Raw genomic sequence first — 20885 nt, 5'->3', positions numbered from 1 at the left:
ACAGAAGCTCAGCGTAAACTCGAGGAGCAGCACCTCATCTTCCGATTCGGCACTTTACAGCCTTCCGGACTCAATATCGAGTTCAACAATTTCAGATCATAACCTCAGCCCCCATTACATTTTTACTTATTTTTTATCTCCACCTTTGTTTTGGCCCTTTCCCCCCCCCTGACTTTTTCTCTCTCCCACATGGCAGCTGTCTCCCATTCTGACAGCACATTTCACACCTAATCTAGAGCCATCTTTTGTCTCCACTAGCCCCATCACCATCTCGTCTCGTTTTGAATACCTCTTAATGTCTCTTCACTTCTCTTTTGTTCTCTCCCAGCCTGGCCTTTTAATCTATTTCATTTCCTGTGCCTTTCCAGTCTTGACAAAGGGTTTTGACTCAAAACGTTGACTCTATTTTCTCTCCACGGATGTTGCCTGGCCTGCTGAGTTTTTCCAGCATTTTCTGTTGTTATTTTGTATTTGTATAGCGCCTTTAACATAATAAAATGTTCCAAGGCGCTTCACAGAAGCGATTATCAAACAAAATTTGACACCGAGCCACATAAGGAGATGTTAGGACAGGTGATCAAAACCTCAGCCCAAGAGGTAGGTTTTAAGGAGCGTCTTGAAGGAGGGGAGAGAGGCGGAGAGGTTTAGGGAGGGAATTCGAGAGCTTGGGGCCTTGGCAGCTGAAGGCACGGCCACCAATGGTAGAGCGATGAAAATCAGGGATGCACAAGAGACCAGAATTGGATGAGCGTAGAGATCTCGGAGGGTTGTAGGGCTGGAGGAGGTTACAGAGATAGGGAGGGGGAAAGGCCATGGAGGGATTTGAACACAACAAATGAATTTTAAAACCTCACATGTTGGTAGAGCACGGAAGAATATGGATCCATCCCTACATGGCGAGCTTCTGATCTCAGCCAGGCCATCGCGGGGAGCTGCGAAGAGAAGGCTACATGCTTCATCATCGCCAAGACGGGTGGGAATCAGAGGAAGGACCATGTCTGCAGGTTGTGTGCACCACCTATAGCCAGTTACAGAGCATCAGTGGTGGAACTGTGGGAGCTGGCCTCCAGCCAATCCTCTTGCATGGGGAAGCTAAGAGTCTTCGGGAACGTTGAGGGAAATTAAAGATATTAAAATAAACCTCATAATTCACACAGAATTACATAGAAATTACAACACAAAAACAGGCTGTTCGTCCAACTAGTCCATGTTGGTGTTTATCCTTCACGAGTAATATTTCTAATCTCATGTGCCTGCCCTCTACCCATATACCCTTCATCCTTTAACCACCTATCTAACCAATTCCTAAAAGTTGACATGGTCACTGATTCAATCACTAACTCCAGTAGTACATTCCATAGCCTCCCAGCCCTCTGTGTAAAAAGGTTGCTCCTGTTCTCTGTTCTAAATCTCTTACATTTAGTCTTGTATCTGTGTCCCCTCATTCCAGACCTTGCAACCACTGGAAGCAGTCTGTTTCTCTCTACTCTGCCCCATCCCTTATTAAACACCTCTATCAAATCATGCCATAATTTCCCCTGTTCTAATGAAAATAGGTTCAATCTTTGAAGTCTTTCTCCGTATTTGTATTTCCTCATTCCATGCAGCACCCTCGTGAATCTGCGCTGTACTCTCTTTATTGCCTCAACAGCCTTCCCAGAGTATGGAGCTCAATACTGCATGCAGTACTCCAACTATGATCTTACTAATGTTTTCTATAGGTCCACCATTCCATCTTGACCTTTATATTCTATGCCTCTTGCCGTAAAACTATTCCATTAGCGTTTTTATGGCATTATCCACTTAAGATGTTGCTTGTAATGTCTTCTGACCCTGAAATTATTCTACTCTTCCACAGCAACCAACCTTCCCCCATTCAGAGCACAATTATTACTTTTAATTATTTTTAACCAAAATGTTCTCGCCTGACATTTACTGACATTGAATTCCATCTGCAACTTTTTTTGCCCGGTTCCACCATCAGATCAATAGCTCCTTGGAGCTTCCTTTGGCCCTCAGAATTATTTGCACAGCAATTAGGTTGATTAAAGTGAAAACTGATTATCTTGGATTTATTTTATGGAGAGCTTCAAGTCTTTACAATAGATTTAACATCTCAGGTTAATGGCCCAATGTCAAAGTGAACCATACAGACCAGGTTCAACACTTAACCTGTACTGAGCTGAAACAGCTGGATCTCAGTTGGAGTACATTGTGCTACAAGTTGCCTCAGTAGACCTGGGGCAGGAGGGGATGGATCAGCCACCGCTCACGGTCCTTAGAGTGAGAATCCCTCTAGTTGTTATGCTAGCAACGTCTTAAAATACATTTTTTTTACAGTGTGTTTCTGACTTTCCTGGAAGAAAATCTAACTCATTTACAATGCCACTAAGAGCAAAAGAAAGACTTTCATTTATACAGTGTCTTGCGTGGCCTCAGGACATCCCAAAGCTCTTTCAAAACAATAAAGTACTTCTTGAAGCGTAGTCACTGTTTTGATTTCTTTTTGGGTTCAATAAAGACTCATTTCTGAAAGAGAATGTTGTTTAATCTAAAGTCTTGTTCAAGACTTTCTACAGCTTTTTACAGAACACACTATGCTGTGATGCATCTAGAATGAAACTGAAAGTAAAACTCCTCTGGACTGCTTGTCTCTCACATGACCTCTGCTGGTCAGGCACAAGTAATCAAAAACAGAGACAAATATGCTGTAAGGCATAAGTAATCAAACACAGACAAATATCATCACTATTTGCTGATATCATTACATCTCCCTTTCTTAAAACAAAAGTATTTTACTTTTAACTAACGACATTTAATGAACTTACATTATCATTATCATGATCAAGGTTTTTTACCCTTGCTTTGTGTGTTCACATGAAATATGTCAATACACTAGAACTTGAAGAAAGAATAAGATAACATTACTTCCTTCTTTAACAATAGTCCTTAAATTTGCTCAATGAGTCTCTCAGGAGGCTTCACGTGTCTTGAGGATTTTCTGATTGATTGTCCTTGAATCTGAGTTGTTGCCTCAGATGATTGGTTCTCAGCTGTGTGATCAGGTTGTTCACCAGTATCAGTCTCTTGACCTGCTGTGGCTGGTCCCATGAGAAGATCTCGACGATTTCTTCTCAGAACAGCACCCTCATCTGTCTGAATGGTGTATGATCTTGGTTGAACTTCACTCAGGACAGTTCCCTTCTGAGTCCATGTGTTTGTTTTGTCTTTCAACCTTACTTGGTCACCAGTGTGGAGTTCAGGTAGGTTTTGTGTTCCTCTGTCATAGTAGTACTTTTGCTTTTCTTTCTGTTGTTCTTTGAACTTCCTCACTTTCTCCCCCTCTTTTGTTTTCAGGAGGTTCTCCGGGATGGGTAGGTTTGACCTTAGCCGACGTCCCATCAGGAGTTGGGCTGGTGACATACCACACTCGAGCGGCGTTGTGCGGTATACAAGCATGCTTTGGTAGAAGTCAGTTCCACTGTCTTTTGCCTGTACATCAGTCTTTTCACTGTCTGGACCGATTTTTCCACTAGTCCATTGGACTGTGGATAGTGAGGACTTGACGCTGTGTGGACAAAGTCCCACTCTTTGGCAAAGTGTCGGAAATTTGCATTGTTAAACTGGGGTCCGTTGTCTGTGAAGACCTCGCTTGCCACGCCATGTCTGGAGAATATGGCTTTCATACTTCTTATCACAGCTTCTGCAGTGGTGGTGTACAGTCTACAAACCTCTGGATACAGGGAGTAATAGTCTGTGACGACAAGATAGTCTTTCCCTTGACATACGAATAGGTCAGCGCCTACCTTCTGGTAAGGTCTGTCTGGTGCTGGGTGTGGCTTTAGTGGTTCTACCGGATTGCTTGCTCGATATTTCAGGCATATTGTGCAGTTTGACACCTCATTTGTCACATCTTGGTTGATTCGTGGCCAGTACATCACCTCTCGTGCTCTTTTCTTACACTTTTCGATTCCCAGATGTCCTCCATGGATCTTTTTTAGCATCTCTCTTCTCAGACTCTTTGGGATAACTATTTTACTTCCTTTGTAGATGATGTCTTCGACCACTGATAGTTCCGCCCTGCAGTTCCAGTACTCTGCTATATCAGGTGAGCAGTCTTGCTTCATGTTGGGCCATCCATCCAAGATGCTTTTTCTCAGTCGTCTCATTGTTTCATCTTTGTTTGTCTCAGTCTTTATGAGCTCCATTTTTGCATCTGCTATGGGCAGTGCACTTGTGATCATGTCCACGTAGGCGTTCACTTTTTCATCCATTGTGGTGTTTGCGGGCTCACTTGGGTCAACAGCTCTAGACAACGTGTCTGCTGTATACATCAGCTTACCCGGTGTGTACGCAACATTCAGTTCATCATAGACTGTCTCTCTTTCACTTTCCACAACGAGGACTCTCTTTACCAGGTTCAGTCTCTCACAGGCTTTTAACCCTAGTATGGCTTGCACATCCTTTGGCACCATGATTAATGCTAGCGTGTGCTCTCTGTCCTTGTGTGTTACTTTGACAATGCATTTTCCTTTCACTGGTATATCAGTACCTGAGTATCCGGTCACTTTCACTTGTATTCCATGTAACTTTGGTCTGGGTCTAATTCTTTTAAAATCGGTCTCTGATATCACATTAACTTGTGCTCCAGTATCCAATTTAAATGGAATGTGTATGTCATTCATTTTTAGTGTCAACATCCAGTCTCTTTCTTTTTTGTTTTCAGACACAACATCTACATTGAATTCCTCTATCTCGCTTTCATCTACTGTATGGACCTTGCTTTGTTGCGCTTGGTTCTTACAGCAACGGGCATAATGGTTGTTTTTGTTGCATCTATAGCATGTTTTACCATATGCTGGACACTTTCTTGGTGGATGCTGTGTACCGCATCGACTACATGACTTCCGATTGTCTCTTTCATTTTCGTTTGCTGGCCACGTCTCTTTTTTCACATTGGCGCTCTCTTTGTTAAACGGTTTGTATCCGTTCTTTCTCACTGCATCCACGTTGCAGCTACTGTCACTGAACAGCTCCTTTGCCTGCAACTTCACAGTCTCTGTAACCCTACACAGTGCTATGGCTTTTCCCAGGTCTAGATCTTGCTCTCTTAGCAGTCTTTCCCTTAGACCATTATCTCGAATACCACACACCAGTCTGTCTTTTATCAGCGAGTCTGTGAGTCCCCCAAATTCACACGATTTGCTCCAGTTTCTCAGTTCAGTCACATACTGATCAATAGTCTCGCCGATTTTCTGTACACATGTGAAAAATTTGTGCCTCTCAAAGGTCACGTTGCGTTTAGGTATGCAGTAGGCCTCAAACTGTTCCATTATTTTATCTAGCTTCATTTTGTCTCCATCAACAGCGAATGTGAAGTTATTATACACCTCCAGCGCTTCATCACCCACGACATGTAAGAACAGTGACGATTGCTGTTTATTACTTTTCTTGTCAGCTCCGATTGCCGCTAAATACAACTCTAAACGTTGTTTGAACCTTCTCCAATTTTCAGCCACATTACCTGTTAATTGAAGCGTTGCCGATGGGTGTAAACCTTCCATTCTTTCACTTCGTTAGCTATTCTCTAATGGTAAGCAACGATGTTCTCTTCTGGCTTGCTAATATGTGGAGAGCTGATTTCGCTTACTTGCCACAACTGCTTTCACTGTCCCATCAAGTTGCTAACTTCAGATTTTTTCTCTTTCAGCCACTTCTGACATCATGTTTTGATTTCTTTTTGGGTTCAATAAAGACTCATTTCTGAAAGAGAATGTTGTTTAATCTAAAGTCTTGTTCAAGACTTTCTACAGCTTTTTACAGAACACACTATGCTGTGATGCATCTAGAATGAAACTGAAAGTAAAACTCCTCTGGACTGCTTGTCTCTCACATGACCTCTGCTGGTCAGGCACAAGTAATCAAAAACACAGACAAATATGCTGTAAGGCATAAGTAATCAAACACAGACAAATATCATCACTATTTGCTGATATCATTACAGTCACTGTTGTATTGTCAGAAACGTGGCAGCCAATCAGGGAGGTCCCACAAGCATCAATGTGATAATGACCAGATAATCTGTTTTAGTGATGGTGGTTGAGGGATAAATATTGGCCCCAGGACACAGGGCGGAACTTGCCTGCTCTTCTTCGAAATACTGCCATGGTACGTCCGCCTGAGAGGGCAGATGGGGCCTCGGTTTAACGTTTCATCACATAGTGATTAGAGGAATTTTTACCTCCTGATATCTGTCCAGCAACTCCTGGAGGAAGGTTTGATGTATTGACATTGGATGACGCCCTACCGCAGTCAAGCATAAGGTATGGAAAACGGTCTATCAGAGCAGGCACCAGAGAGCAGCCGGGGGCAATCCAGCAACCTCAGGAGATGAGTGGAGAAAATTGAAGGGCAGAGGAATATTAAAGCAAATTCCAATCTCACACTCCCCTGTTCAAACGAAATGCAGACCAGAGGATGCAACACTGTGGCAGCACTTCTCTGATCCATGCTCCCTTCACGTATAGCTCCCCACTAGAAGCACTGTATGAGTGCATTTTACTAAATAACAACAACCTACATTGATGTAGTACCTTTAACATAGAAAAACATTCCAATGTATTTCACAGAAGTGTAATTGAAATATGGACGATGAGCCAAAGAAGGAACAATTCGGAGATGGTGGCCAAAGGTTTGGTGAAAGAGGTGGATTTTAAGGAGTGTTTGCAAGGAGGAGCAGGAGGTGGATAGGCAAAAGGGTTTTAGAGAGGGACTTCCTGACCGTGAATGGAAGAGGAACAATCCCTGTGGAGAGGGAACCAGTTAAAATATTGCTTAGTATAGGGGCCAGGAAGGCAATTTGGGTGACCTGTAGATCAGTCAGAATAGGAACAATAGAGTAGGAAGTGGGTCTCATTGACGAGATGTGCTCGGAGAGGGCATGGGTGGAGATGGGAGAAATATTGAAGCACGGCAGAGATTTGGGACTAATACTCACTCTTTGTATAGTTATTTGATAAATGACTGAGAACGGCCAAAGCAAAAGACAGACATTACCTGCACTGAAAACCGATTTTGAGCCAATTCTTCAGTCGACAGTTTATCTCAACATTATTATTTTAGTTACGCAGGTAGCATCAAAGGCGTTGGATAGTATCGCGTCTTCTCAGGACTCATTAAAATAACAACACTTCATATTGTAGGAAAGAGAATCGCAGTAGAGGATTCAGACAGCGGAGTGACAGAGAGACTCTGTAAAATAGAAAAGTGCTTAATAAACATTGTTCCACTTGAGACTGTTTCATTTGTACTCAAAGAGACTACAAATCTGACAGCATGACTGTGAAATAGCTCTATTGTGCTTCTTGAGATCCAAATGCACTTCAAAAATAAAATCATTCATTTAGCATGCTTCGGGGCAAATTGGCAAGGCTGCCGTGGAGCATGACGAGCCGGGAGCACGAACCAGAGATCAGGCTATAGCACGCAGCCAGTAATTAGAGGGCGTAAATCTATGATCATCATCAACAGAATGGAGGGAGGGGAGTTCGGAGATTTTTTTTTCGCTCGGAGGATTTTTAGGATGTGGTATTCCCCCTACAGAAACACTGATGGGGGCAGGATCCAACACAGCTTTCAAAAAGGAAAGGGGATAAATATTTGGAAAAGAAGAAGCAGACGGGCAAAGCGTAGAGGGAATGGGAATGGCGGCGGGCCGCGCGGGGTTCGTGGGTCCGGAAGGTGCATTCCTGTTCCTCTAAGCCCCACACAAAAAAAACAAGGAGGAATTGGCCCTTTGTGGTTCTCTTCAGTCTTGGCCCAGCTCAGTCCAATTGGCATCACGGGACCATTTTAAATGGACCTAGCGCCTGACTCTGGGGTCACTCCACCCACCCAGCAGGAGGCCCCCGCTGAACATTGCCATGGCAACAATAGCAATAAGGTGGCAGGGCCTCGCCCACCATGTTCAGGGCATCACCGTCCCATTTCCAGCGGGCGGACGGGCTGACAATTCAGTGCCCTATGTCTTTACACACAGGAGGATCTATCAGCTGGATGACATTGCCAATGAATGACACTGGGTCCTATTAAGAAACTACTAGACCCACAATGGAAAGCCAAGGAGAGCTGTCCATCTGCAAAGATGAGATGAGAGGCAATGAAAGCCTTCTTCTCAACCTATTTTGTAGGATAGGTTCAAATGAGGAAGGTTATGCCATGTGTCCAAAAAAAAATTCACAGAGCCCGCCCCCTTGGAACAACCACCCATCTCTTAACTTGGTCCGGTGTCCTGGCCAATATTCATCCCTCAATCAACATCACTAAAACAGATTATCTGGCCATTATTATGTTGCTGTTTGTGGGAGCTTGTGTGCAAATTGACTGCTGTGTTTCCTACATAACAACAGTGACTACACTTCAACACGTTCGCAGCAAATTACCCAGCTTTCAGGAGAACAGCGACCACGCCACCGCACAACCCTGCCACGGCAACCTCTGCAAGGCATGCCAGATCATCAAATCAGATACCATCATCACACATGAGGACACCACCCACCAGGTACATGGTACATACTCATGTGACTCGGCCAACGTTGTCTACCTCATACGTTGCAGGAAAGGATGCCCCGGAGCACAGTACATCGGCGAGACCATGCAGACACTGCGACAACGGATGAACGGACACCGCACAACAATCGCCAGGCAGGAGTGTTCCCTCCCAGTCGGGGAACACTTCAGCAGTCAAGGACATTCAGCCTCCGATCTTCGGGTAAGCATTCTCCAAGGCAGTCTTCAAGACACACGACAACGCAAAATCGTCGAGCAGAAACTGATAGCCAAGTTCCGCACTCATGAGGATGGCCTCAACCGGGATCTTGGGTTCATGTCACGCTACATGTAACCCCACCTGACGTAGAGTCATCCAGACTCGAGTCGTCGTTGGCTTGTTCTCTCTGCACAGATGCGGCCGGAACTGCTGTGATTTCCAGCAAAGATTTTGTTTTTTTTCTGTTTTTCATACAGACCCCAGCATCTGCAACATTTGACCCCTTGTGACCCCACCTCATTGTTCTTTGATGTAATGTTTTCCTGACTGACCTGTTTGGACACCATTCACACCTTTGATTGCTGTGATTATCTCTCTGCCGAGATGTGATAAAGGGCAGTTAGAAAGTGTTGTGTATTTGAATGTGTGTTAGAAATGTCCCCACATGGGATACCGTAGTTGTGATTTGCAATGCACTATGGGAAATGTAGTGCATTGAGTGAAGAAGCACATTGTAATAAAATGGCCGTTAACTAAACTCTCCACCCTGGAGTCCTTCTTTAATTGTTATAAAGATCAGGGTATAAAACCCCTTGAGACACAACAAAACTGGCGACGAGGACGAAGGACTTGCGCATCACTTTGCACTGGAATCGGCGATGTTTAAAGTAAGTCACTTTGCACAGGAATCGGCGATGTTTAAAGTAAGTCACTTTGCACAGGAATCGGCGATGTTTAAAGTAAGAAGTTCCTGTCTTTTCTGAATGGCACGCCCGCAGTTTAGGGCTGATGCAATCACCTCGTAAAGGTGGTGGTTCATGTGTTACACAAATAAGAAGGGGAGAGTAATGATACAGTGAAACGAAGTGGAGAAAAAGGACTGTGAAAAGGACTGGAAAAAAAATAATAAAATAAAATAAATAATTTTAAAAAATGGCGATGCTAACCGGAGCGTTTGGACCATTTGATGAAACGGCGGAGCAATGGAGTGTTTATACAGAGCGTTTCGGATTTTTCGTGACTGCAAATGGCATTAAAGATAACGTGAAAGTGGCGATGTTCCTCAGTGTGATCGGCGCAAAAACATTTGGCTTGTTACGGAGTTTGATGCACCCGGATAAGCCCGGCGCTAAGACATATGATCAGATTGTGGAAGTTTTGGAAACACCCAAGCCGCTGCTGATTGCCGAGAGGTTCAGGTTTCACAAACGAAACCAAGGGGAGGGTGAGTCCATAGCCGAATATGTTGCAGTGCTAAAGAAGCTAACTGAGCATTGTGAGTTCGGTGAAACTCTAAATGACACTGTCCGTGATAGGTTTGTGTGTGGATTAAGATGTGAAGCAACACAGAAGCACTTGCTCACGACTGACAAACTGACGCTTAAATCAGCAGTGGAGCTCGCTGTGTCTATGGAGTTAGCAGCTAAAGATGCATAGCTGTTGGGAGCTGCTACGAGAGTGCACAGGATAGCAGCTACACCGGATAAACATGCAAGGGGCGCCAGAGAGTGTTACAGATGTGGGAGGTCAGGTCATCAGCCATCTGACTGCTGGTGTAAAGACCTGACCTGTCGGAAATGTGAAAAGAAAGGACACATTGAACGTGTGTGTAAAGGGCAAAGCAAACAATCCTACACAGAGACACACAAAAACAAACAAGGAAACACATCCAACTGGCATTCTAAAAAGAAAAACCTACACTTGGTGAAACAAGAACAGGAAGACAGTGACACAGACTCTGATGGGGAGTGGAATCTCCATGTGTTAACGGTGAATGGAGGCTCATCAGGCTATAGAGTCACTCCACAACTAGAGGGAATACCGGTCAAAATGGAGCTGGATATGGGGGCCGCTGTCTCCTTGATCTCAGAGAAGCTATTCAAAGAAAAACTGAACCACCTATCACTGACGCCGGCCAAGCTCATCTTAAAGACCTACACTGGGGAAACAGTCCCAATGCTGGGTAAGACGGAGGTCAAGGTGGAGCTTCATGGACAAACCGTGATGCTGCCAGTTTACGTGGTCAAGGGTGACTATCCATCCCTGATGGGCAGGCCATGGTTGGAGAAAATCCATCTGGATTGGGAAAAAGTGAATGCAGTGTCAGCTGAAGAGGCGGGGCTAGCGGCAGTGCTGACAAAGCATACAGCTGTCTTCGACGGAGAATTGGGGAGCATGAAGGGGATTACGGTCAAACTCAAGGTGAAGCCTGACAGCCAGCCACGATTCCTGAAGGCCAGGAACGTTCCCTGCACCCTCAGACCAAAGGTGGAGGCTGACCTGGAGTGTCTGGTCAAGATAGGGGTCCTGGTGCCGGTTTCGCACAGTGAGTGGGCCACGCCCGTGGTACCAGTGATGAAGAGTGATGGCACGGTTCGCTTATGTGGAGATTTCAAAGTAACAGTGAATCCTGTGCTCTCAGCTGAACAGTACCCCCTCCCCATCATTGAAGATCTTTTCGCGGGTCTAGCAGGCGGTCAGAAGTTTAGCAAGATTGGTCTATGCCAAGCCTACTTGCAGATGCATGTAGAAGAGGACTCACAGAAGTACCTCACCATCACCACCCACAAGGGCCTCTACAGGTACTGCCGCCTACCCTTTGGTATAACGTCAGCACCGGCTTTGTTTCAGCGGGCTATGGACCAGATTTTAAGCGGCATTCCAGGGGTACAATGTTATCTCGACGATATCCTTGTCACAGGAAAGGACGACAACGAGCATCTGCAGAACCTGGCGAAGACACTGGGAAGACTTGAAGAATATGGCTTACGTGTTCGCAAGGACAAATGTGAATTTTTCAAGCCATCAGTGGAGTACTTAGGCCATGTCATCGATGCGGACGGCCTACACACAGCACCGTCGAAAGTGAAAGCCATTGCCGATGCTCCTGCACCTACAAATGTCGGCCAGCTGCGGTCATTCTTAGGTCTCCTGAACTATTATGGACAGTTTATTCCACAGCTGGCATCACTGTTGAAGCCATTACATGAGTTGTTGTGTCAGGGCAAGGCCTGGGCATGGACGAAGGAGTGCGAAGCTGCATTCAAGAAAGCCAAAGCAGCTTTGACTGACCCCAGAGTGTTGACGCACTTTGACCCATTGTTGCAGATTCAGCTGGCCTGTGACGTGTCGCCTTATGGCGTCGACGCGGTCGTGTCCCACATCTTTCCCTCAGGCGAAGAGAAGCCGATTGCATTCACATCAAGGTCCCTGAGCAAGGCGGAGGTGAAATACCCGCAGATTGAAAAAGAGGCTTTGGGCATCATCTTTGGAATCAAAAAGTTCCATCACTACTTGTTCGGAAGGAAATTCACCTTGCTGACGGATCATCGTCCTCTGACATCGATCTTTGGTCCACACACAGGAATACCCTTCCTGGCAGCGTGCAGGATGCAGCGCTGGGCGCTGATGTTAAGCGATCACAATTACAACATCAAATACCGGAGGTCAGCAGCACATGGCAATGAGGACGGATTGTCAAGACTTCCGCTGCCTGTGCTCTCTGAAGGTTGTGAGCAGAAGATTTTCTACTTTGACATGGTGAGCAATGCCCCTGTCACGGCCTGGCAGGTCAAGAAAGAGACCAGAGTGGACCCTACGCTATCCAAGGTGCTGGATCGGGTGATGCGAGGAGACGAATCACGGGTGTCAGACGCATCACCTGAGCTCCTACCTTACCTGTCGAGAGGGAAGGTGTTGTCTGTCACGTCAGGATGCCTCCTTTGGGGCATGCGAGTGATCATACCACCAAAGCTGTGGAAACATGTCCTCAACGAGCTACACTCAGGACATTGTGGTATTGTCCAGATGAAGGAGCTGGCACGAAGCTACTTCTGGTGGCCCGGTCTGGATCATGAAATTGAAGTTGAAGCGAATCATGCCCATCATGCGAGACAACCAGGGATACGCCAAGAGCAGTGCCACTGCATCCATGGGAATGGCCAGTGACACCGTGGCAACGGATCCATCTGGACTTCACGGGACCAGTGGAAGGAGCGATGTTCCTGGTCGCGGTGGACTCCCATTCCAAATGGTCAGAGGTTGCAGTGATGTCCACTACCACTACGGAGAAAACCATTGAGACTCTGAGAGAGATGTTTGGGCGATTTGGTCTGCTGGAGCAGATCGTAACCGACAATGGAACACAGTTCACATCCCAGGAGATGGAGGAGTTCCTCAAGAGCAATGGAATCCAGCACACATTCTCTGCGCCTTATCATCCATCCACGAATGGATTGGCGGAGAGATTTGAAAGAATGCTGAAACGCGCATTGAAAGCTGCAAGAAGTGATGCTCCTCTAAAGCAGCGCCTGAATGCTTTTTTGCTGAAATACCAAAACACGCCTCATGCTACGACAGGAGCATCTCCTGCTTACCTACTCATGGGAAGGCAGCTACGGACACGCCTTGACTTGCTGAGGCCAACGTCCACAGAAGCAGTGGTGCACGCCAATCAGCAGGATCAAGTCAGCAGACGAGCTCAGAGGTCCAAAGAACGACACTTTGTGGTGGGGGGCAATGTCCTCGCACGTAACTACACCACCCCGGAGCGGTGGGTCCCGGCTGTGGTCATTCAAAAGACGGGCCCCGTTTCATACCGAGTCCGCACTGGAGATGACCGAACATGTAGACGGCATGTAGACCAGTTACTGCCAAGACAGTCGCCACAGGTAACCCAAGAAACAGAGGATCAAGGACCTGCTGGGGGCTCCAGCAGGGACTGGTCGTCCGACCCTGAGATGGTGGCACCATCCACTCTTGTGCCATCGAGGGAGGAAGCCATGCCTGCAGGGTCACGGGAGAGCCAGCCAGAGCCTGCTCCTGAGACTAGGCGTTACCCCCAAAGAGAAAGGCAGCCTCCAGAGCGCCTTATTTACAGTTAGTGCTAACCTGTGTGCATGGGGCAGAATAATCCCCAGGGTTAGTGGAATGTAGAGGCAGTCTACCCTCTCTTCCAAAGTTATAGTCATTTTCAGTTATTCTGTTTTGTGGACATTCTATTTTAAGGGGGAGGAACATGTTGTGTATTTGAATGTGTGTTAGAAATGTCCCCACATGGGATACCATAGTTGTGATTTGCAATGCACTATGGGAAATGTAGTGCATTGAGTGAAGAAGCACGTTGTAATAAAATGGCCGTTAACTAAACTCTCCACCCTGGAGTCCTTCTTTAATTGTTATAAAGATCAGGGTATAAAACCCCTTGAGACACAACAGAAAGATTACCTGTAATCATCTGGCAGTTTTCTCTGACTATATATGCTGTGCCTGTATGCTTCTCTCCACTTCACCTGAAGAAGGAGCAACTCTCCAAAAGCTTGTGATTTCAAATAAAGCTGTTGGAATATAACCTGGCGTTGTGTGACTTCCTACACTTCAACAGTACTTCATTGGCTGTAAAGCGCTTTGGGATGCCCTGAGGTTGTGAAAGGCGCTGTAGAAATGCAAGTCTTTCTTTCTACTTTCACTCCCCTATTGTGAGGAAAGGTTGAGCAGGTTGGACCTATATTCATTGGAATTTAGAAGAATGAGAGTTGATCTTATTGAAACATATAAGATCTTTACTGAGGGGGCTCGACAGGGTAGATGCAGAGAGGATGTTTCGCCTCGTGGGGAAATCTAGAACTCGGGGGCATAGTTTCAGAATAAAGGGTCGCCCTTTTAGAACTGAGATGAGGAGGAATTTCTTCTCCAAGAGGGTCGTATATCTGTGGAATTCTCTGCCGCAGAGAGCTGTGGAGGCTGGGTAGAAAAAACAACTTGCATTTCTATAGCGCCTTTCACGACCACCGGATGTCCCAAAGGGCTTTACAGTCAATGAAGTATATTTTGAAGGGGAATCACTGTTGTAATGTAGGAAACATGGCAGCCAATTTAAGAACATAAGAACATAAGAAATAGGAGCAGGAGTAGGCCAATCGGCCCCTCGAGCCTGCTCCACCATTCAATAAGATCATGGCTGATCTGATCCTAACCGCCAATCTACTATCACAGAACCATCTCCTGAATCTAACAGAATTAGACACACGAAATAGGAGCAGGATCAGGCTACACGGCCCCTGGGCCCGCTCTGCTACCCACAGGGCCATGACCGATCCGAACCTAGACTCATGTCCAAATTCCTGCCCGCTCCCCATAACCCTTTATTCCCTTTACTTCTAGGAAACTGTCTATTTCTGTTTTAAATTTATGTAATGATGTAGCTTCTACAGCTTTTTGGGGCGGCATATTCCATGGACCTACCACCCTCTGAGTGAAGTCGTCCCTCCTCATCTCAGTTTTGAAAGAGCAGCCCCTTATTCTAAGACTATGCCCCCTAGTTCTAGTTTCACCCATCATCGGGAACATCCTCCCCGCATCCACCCGATCCAACCCCTTCACAATCTTATATGTTTCAATAAGATCACCTCTCATTCTTCTGAACTCCAATGAGTAGAGTCCCAATCTACTCAACCTCTCCTCATATGTCCATCCCCTCATCCCCGGGATTAACCGAGTGAACCTTCTTTGTACTGACTCGAGAGCAAGTATGTCTTTTCTTAAGTATGGACACCAAAACTGTATGCAGTATTCCAGGTGCGGTCTCACCAATACCTTGTACAACTGAAGCAATACCTCCCTATTTTAATATTCTATCCCCCTAGCAATGAAAGCCAACATTCCATTGGCCTTCTTAATCACTTACTGCACCTGCATACTAACCTTTTGAGTTTCGTGCACCAGGACCCCCAGATCCCTTTGTACTTCAGTACTTTCCAGTTTCTTGCCATTAAGATAATAACTTGCTCTACGATTTTTCCTGCCGAAGTGCATACCCTCACATTTTCCAGTATTGTATTCCATCTGCCAAATCTCTGCCCACTTACTTAGCCTGTCTATGTCCCCTTGCAGGTTTTTTATGTCCTCCTCACTCACTATTTTCCCTCCCATCTTAGTATCATCTGCAAACTTTGATATGGTACACTCAGTCCCCTCCTCCAAATCGTTAATATAGATTGAAAAGAGTTGGGGACCCAGCACTGACCGCTGTGGAACACCACTAGTTACTGATTGCCAGTCCGAGAATGAACCATTTATCCCAACTCTCTGCCTTCTGTTAGATAGCCAATCCTCTATCCATGCCAGAATATTACCCCCAATCCCGTGATTTTTTATCTTAAGCAATAATCTTTTGTGTGGCACCTTGTCAAATGCCTTTTGGAAGTCTAAATACACTACGTCCACTGGTTCCCCATTATCCACCCTATATGTTACTTCCTCAAAGAACTCCAGAAAATTTGTCAAACATGACTTCCCCTTCATAAAACCATGCTGACTTTGCCCTATTCAATTATGATTATCCAAATGTCCTGTTACTGTCTCCTTAATAATAGACTCCAATATTTTACCTACCACAGATGTTAGGCTATAGTTTCCAGCCTTCTGTCTACTGCCCTTTTTAAATAAGGGCATTACATTAGCAGTTTTCCAGTCTGCCGGGACCTTTGCTGAGTCCAGGTAGTTTTAGAAAATTATTACCAATGCACCCACAATCCCTACCGCCACTTCCCTGAAGACCCTAGGATGTAAGCCATCAGGTCCAGGTGATTCATTCGCCTTGAGTCCCATTAGTTTACCGAGTACCACTTCCTTAGTGATTTTGATCATGTTTAGCTCCTCCCCCTCTATAGCCCCCTGTTTGTCCAGTGTTGGGATATTCTTAGTGTCTTCTACTGTAAAGACTGATACAAAATATTCATTCAGTGTTTTTGCCATCTCCATATTTCCCACCATTAATTTCCCAGTCTCATCCTCTAAGGGACCAACATTTACTTTAGCCACCCTTTTTCTTTTTATATAACTATAAAAACTCTTACTATCTGTTTTTAGATTTTTTGCTAATTTACTTTCATAACCTATCTTCCCTTTCTTAATCAATCTTTTTTTTATTTTTTGCTGTCTTTTAAAGTTTTCCGTATCCTCTATCCTCCCACTAGATTTGGCTACCTTATATGTCCTTGTTTTTAGTTGAATACTATCCTTAATTTCTTTACTTAGCCACGGATGGCTGTCTTTTCTTTTACACCCTTTTCCTCTCAGTGGAATATATTTTTTTTGGAAGTTGTAAAATAACTCCTTAAATGTACACCACTGATCATGTATCGTCTTACACTTTAATCTATTTTCCCAATCCACTCTACTCAATTCCGCTCTCCTACCTTCATAGTCTCCTTTATTCACGCTTAGCACGCTTGTTTGAGATCCAACCTTCTCACCCTCTAATTGAATATGGAATTCAACCATGTTATGGTCACTCATTCCAAGGGTTCCTTTACTAGGACATTTTTAATTAATCCTGTCTCGTTACACAGGACCAGATCTAAGGTTGCTTGCCCCCTGGTCGGTTCAGTTACATACTGCTCAAGAAACCCATCCCTAATACACTCAATGAACTCATCCTCAAGGCAGCCCTGCCCAATTTGATTTGTCCAATTAATATGATAGTTAAAATCCCCCATAATTATAGCTGCTCCCTTATTACAAGCCTCAACTATTTCCTGATTGATACTCCGTCCAACAGAGTTGCAACTGTTCGGAGGCCTATAGTCTGCGCCCACTAGTGTTTTTCCCCCTTATTATTCCTTACCTCCACCCAAACTGTTTCATTATCCTGATCATTTGACCCAGTATCATTTCTCTGTATTACAGTGATTCCTTCCTTTATTAATATAGGCACCCACCTCCCCTTCCTTCCTGCCTGTCCTTCCTGATCGTTAAATAACCTGGTATGTTTAATTCCCAGGCATTGTCACCCTGCAGCCATGTTTCTGTAATGGCCACAAGATCATACCCATATGTAGTTATTTGTGCCATTAACTCATCTATTTTGTTACGAATGCTACGTGCATACAGATAGAGAACTTTCAAATCTGTTTTGTGACACTTAGTTCCTGCTTTTGCACTTTTTATTACTTTACCTTTTACTCCATACCTTCTGCCCCTTCCTGACATGCTCTGGTTTTTAATTTCCCCACTGCCACCTAAGTCTATGACCTTCTCTGTTGTCATTTTTATTATTTGCTCTCTAGGAACCTCCCCCCCACTAGTTAGTTTAAAGCCCTCTCTACAGCCCTAGTTATATGATCCACCAGGACTCCAGTCCCAGCACTGGCCAAGTGAAGCCCGTCCCAACGGAACAGCTCCCTCCTGCCCCAGTACTGGTGCCAGTGTCCCAGCGCACAGCAAGCTCCCACAAACAGCAATGTGATAATGACCAGATAATCTGTTTTAGAGATGTTGGTTGAGGGATAAATATTGGCCAGGACACCAGGGAGAACTCCCCTGCTCTTCTTCAAAATAGTGCCATGGGATCTTTTACTTCCACCTGAGAGGGAAGACGGGGCCTTGGTTTAATGTTTCATCCGAAAGACGGCACCTCTGACAGTGCAGCACTCCCTCAGTACTGCACTGGAGTGTCAGCCTAGAATTTTGTGGTCAAGTCTCTGGAGTGGGAAATTAAAGGAAAGATTCCTGATCTATCGGGCGCCAGGATAATGAGGGAGGTTATTGGTCTCTATGGGTGTTGGCAGGGGGATGGGCACCAGGATGTAGCATTAGAAGGGAGAAACAAAGTGCACAAAGGATTGGGAGAGGTCGAGAGTACTAGAGTAAGAAGAAGGAGTCAATCCTGGAGAGAATACAAGGAGGTCTAAGATAGGTTTACAGTGCATGTGTGTAAACGCAAAAAGCGTGGTAAATAAGGTTGGTGAGCTGCAGGTACAAATAACCACATGGGATTATGATGTTGTGTCAATAACAGAGACCTGGCTCAAATAAGGGCAGGATTGGGTATTAAATATTCCTGGATATAAGGTGTTCAGGAAAGATAGGGAAGGAAAGAAAGGAGAATGAGGAAAGGCAATATAAACTAAAGGGTACAATTCTAAAGAGGGTGCATGAACAAAGAGACCTGGGGGTATATGTGCACAAATCATTGACGGTGGCAGGGCAGGTTGAGAAAGCGGTTAAAAAAGAATACGGGATCCTGGGCTTCATAAATAGAGGCATAAAGTACAAAAGCAAGGAAGTTATGATGAACCTTTATAAAACACTGGTTCAGCCTCAACTGGAGTAGTGTGTCCAATTCTGGGCAGCGCACTTTAGGAAGGATGTGAAGGTCTTCGAGAGGGTGCAGAAAAGATTTACGAGAATGGTTCCAGGGATGATGGACTTCAGTTACGTGGATATACTGGAGAAGCTGGGGTTGTTCTCCTTGGAGCAGAGAAGGTTGAGAGGAGATTTGATAGAGGTGTTCAAAATCATGATGGGTCTAGTCAGAGGCTGGGAAAAATTGTTCCCATTGGCAGAAGGGTCGAGAACCAGAAGACACAGATTTAAGTTGTCAGGCAAAAAACCAAAGACGACATGAGGAACAAAAAATTTATGCAGCGAGTGGTTAGGATCTGGAATGTACTGTCTGAAAGGGTGGTGGAGGCAAACTCAATCATGGCTTTCAAAAGGGAATTGGATAAGTACCTGAAGGAAAAAAAATTGCAGGGCTACAGGGAAAGGGCGGGGCAGTGGGACTAGCTGAAGTGCTCTTGCAGAGAGCCGGCACAGGCTCGACGGGCCAAATGGCCTCCTTCTGTGCTGTAACCATTCTATGATTCTATAATTTTAGGTTGAGAGGGTAAATAGTGAAAGATTATTTCCACTGGTAACAAGTGGCATCAATTTAGGATTAGAACTGGAAGGATAATGAGGGAGGTCGGAAGAATTGTTTTCATGCAAAGGGTTATTAAAGTATGAAATACATTACCACAATTGGCTGTTGAAACTCAGTCAAAAAGAACCCTTAAGAGGGCATTAAGTAAACACTCGAAGTAGAAGAAGACAATATGCAAGAGGGTTTGGGGAAATAGCAAGGAAATGGTGTTAGGGTGGGCAGATCCAATATGGAGCCAACAGTGGCACCATGGGAAAATGGCCTCTTCCTGTACTGAAATTTCAGTGGCCCAGAATTTCCACAGAGCTGCTCTTGCTCCTGCTCGTTCAGCGCAAAGTCATCGGAGATGCAGTGGAAACGCCGAGTACAGGAGCAAGGATGTCTTGCTGCAGTTGTACAGGGCCTTGGTGAAACCACACCTTGAGTATTGTGTGCAGTTTTGGTCGCCTTATCTGAGGAAAGATGTTCTTACCATGTTCTTTCCCTGTGCAGCAAAGATTCACCAGACTGATACCTGGGATGGCAGGAATGACGTATGAGGAGAGATTGGGTCGATTGGGCTTATACTTGCTGGAGTTTAGAAGAATGAGAGGGGATCTCATTGAAACTTATAAAATTCTAACAGGACTGGACAGACTGGATGCAGGAAGGATGTTCGCGATGGCCGGGGAGTCCAGAACCAGGGGTCACAGTCTAAGGATAAAGGGTAAGCCATTTAGGACAGAGATGAGGAGGAATTTCTTCACCCAGAGAGTGGTGAAGCTGTGGAATTCTCTATCACAGAAGGCAGTTGAGGCCAATTCATTAAATATATTCAAGAAGGAGTCAGATATATTTCTTAAGGCTAAAGATATGGGAGAAAGCAGGGACAGGGCACTGAATTTGGATGATCAGCCATGATCTCATTGAATGGCGGAGCAGGCTCGAGGGATCAAATGACCTACTCCTGCTCCTATCTTCTATGTTTCTATGTTTCTATGCGCACATAAATAAAGTTTCCTCTGTGTAAGACTTTCTCTTGCTAATGTTCAGACCTCAAGAATTACAAATTAGCTTAACAATGACAGACACGGAAGTGATCAATATAACTGGTCTTTGTGCACACTATAGTTCAAAATTCGAGTGTGCATAGAAGAACCTTGGGCAATAAATTCAAAGAACTCTCCGCAATAAATATGCCTGCAACTTATTCATTCAAACATACATAAAAGTACACCCTTAACAATTCAAATGCACATAAAAGTACCCCTTTAACAGCATCTAAGCTTATGTCTGACTTTCATACATACTCCTTCATCTCTGGGTGATCGGTCAAGGGAAATTGTAAGTCAAAACATAGACTGGCCAGCTTTCTCATCTCATTCTCCCTCCTGCTCTCTCTTCTGTGTTCTTCTGAGATCTCTTTTGGTTCCT

The sequence above is a fragment of the Somniosus microcephalus genome, chromosome 6, assembly GCF_052327205.1.
Source record: "Somniosus microcephalus isolate GS21.2 chromosome 6, FLI_Smic_1.0, whole genome shotgun sequence".
Lineage (NCBI taxonomy): Eukaryota > Metazoa > Chordata > Chondrichthyes > Squaliformes > Somniosidae > Somniosus > Somniosus microcephalus.
This window is presented reverse-complemented; position numbering follows the sequence as displayed.